This window comes from Hypomesus transpacificus, chromosome 11, assembly GCF_021917145.1.
Source record: "Hypomesus transpacificus isolate Combined female chromosome 11, fHypTra1, whole genome shotgun sequence".
In the NCBI taxonomy this organism is placed as follows: domain Eukaryota; kingdom Metazoa; phylum Chordata; class Actinopteri; order Osmeriformes; family Osmeridae; genus Hypomesus; species Hypomesus transpacificus.
Window position 1 is genome coordinate 19,376,042 of NC_061070.1, and position 2,475 is coordinate 19,378,516.

Sequence of the window (2,475 nt, forward strand, 5' to 3'; positions counted from 1 at the left end):
TGGTGTCAGAGAGAGGGACAGGAGACAGCCTTGTGATTCTCCAGCGTTGACGCTGCTGCAGGCATCTGTTTCCAGGATGCAGTGAAGATCTTTCAAGGTCACGACAAGGTCATCCTTAAGGATTTACCCCTGCAGGGGTTACGGACACATATGTGCGAGGAGGGCCTTCAGACACAACATCAAGGATTTATACATCCTCTCATCACATACTTTGAATCCCGCACACTGTACTGCTGCCTAGTTACTACCCGTAAGTTAATATTAGGCTGCTGTAACTGTACCAGCACTGCTCTGTGAATACAGGCTTCACTCAGGAAATGCCTCATCTTTTATTCCTGCTCCCCATCAAGTGGCAGAGAATCAGCCCGAGAGGGGAGGGGGGGGCTGAGGGGGGGGGGGGACAGGGGGGCTGAGGGGACTGGGGGGGACTAGGGCCTGAGATGAATGCGTGTGTGTGTGTGTATGTTTATGATCTTGTGGTGAAGCCTCAGGTCTGTGGAATAGGTCACTAATGAGAGACAACATTTTCTGGTAGAACAGGAAGGAAGATAAGACAAAGAGCTGAGGCAGAAAGACAGAGAGAGAGACAGAGAGGGGGAGGGAGGGAGGGAGGGGGGAGGGAGGGAGGGAGAGGGGGGGGGGAGAGAGAGAGAAAGAGTCTCAGTGAGGTCTCACAGAGACACAACAACCCAAAGGAGAAAATGTGTCATGGTTGCCTTTATGGAAATCCATTAACCCAGGAGGAGGGAACTGAACTCCCACTCATAAACACTGTTCCTGGCAGGGCTAGAAAGACACTCTGACACGCCCAGTAACCAAGTCACCCCACCCCACACAGCCCCACCCCACACATCCTCACCCCACCCCCCACACCCTCACAGCCCCACCCCTCACAGCCCCACCCCACACATCCTCACCCCACCCCCCACACCCTCACAGCCCCACCCCACACATCCTCACCCCACCCCCCACACCCTCACAGCCCCACCCCCCACACTCATCTCACGAAGGACTTTGACGGTAAATCGAAAGAGCAGAGCTGGCCTTCCTGTGTAGGAGCATTAACAGAGGCCCAGTCCTGCCCCTGGACCCCCCAGTGGTGAGGCCCTTGGACCCCCGGACTGTGACTGACCCAGGCAGTGAGAGACCCAGGCTGTGACTGACCCAGGCAGTGACTGACCCAGGCTGTGACTGACCCAGGCTGTGACTGACCCAGACTTTGACTGAGCCAGGCAGTGACTGACCCAGGCTGTGACTGACCCAGGCTGTGACTGACCCAGGCAGTGACTGACCCAGGATAGTGCTGTACATCTGTTCTGCATTAACAGGCTGTCTCCTCTGTCTCACCACCTCCATCCTCCTCAGATAAACAGGCCAATCCTGCCCCCAACCTGAGAACTTCCAGGTGGATCTCTGTCCTACTCAAACCTTAGACCCCCCCGCCCCCCTCCGTCCTTATGACATTTAAGAGCTCCTGGGATCTGTTTGAAGTGGGAGAGAGGCATTAACTTTGGTTTCCTGCCCAAATCCCACACAGGCCAATAAAGAGTGTTGCAGGTCTGAAAACCACCAAAGGAATTCCTGTCCACGAAATGTTAAACAAACAAGCTTGGCATTTATCCTAATATTGAGCTGCTACAACGTTGAAACGTCTCCTTCTGAATTACTGTAACTCAACCACTGCTCTGTGAAAGATTTTCTCTGGTCGTGACCTTTAGCAGGAATGTTTATGGGAGGAAAAGAGAAGACCAAGTCATGTTTGTGTGTGAGTGAGGGACTGTCTGAGCATATGTGTTGAAAAGACAATGACCTAAAAATTTTGATTGGGGAGGCACTTTTGAGTTAGTTTAGTGTCCAATATGACTCAGCCCTCTTAAGAAAGATTCTTCCTTTGATCGTCAGACGTTGACGATCCGACCCAAGTTGGACGAGGGTCATAAGCAAATGTAATTTACGTGGTCGCAGTTGGAGGTAGTTGGAGGGATCAAACCCTCCGACTCCGACTCCTCAATCACAACCACTACCAGCTACACCAACGAAAAGCTAGCCGCTAGCTGGCGCGGGTGGCATGCATGTAGCTATAACTACATACCTGTCCTGAGGAGTGAGTTTAACCGATCTACACCGGCGAAACGTAATGTATTTAATGTGATAATATGTTACCTTTAATTCTTAATGGTTTCTGTCTTATCTTACTTTTGTGAGATGTAAAATAGAAATGTTTGATGTAGCCATGTTTCTACACTACTGGAATTGTGTGAAGATTTTTTTTTCCTTCGTATTACTGTAACCTCAAGCTTGGAGCTCTGCTGCCCTCTGCTGGTCATTCCTGTCATCTTCCCCTGAGTAACATCACTCACTGTTATTAATGCTGTTACTTTTAAGAAGACAATGTACACACAGAAACAGGGGCTGTACTGAAGCCAGAGATGGCAAAAGTACACACGTCTTTCACTCAAGTAGAAGTACAGATAC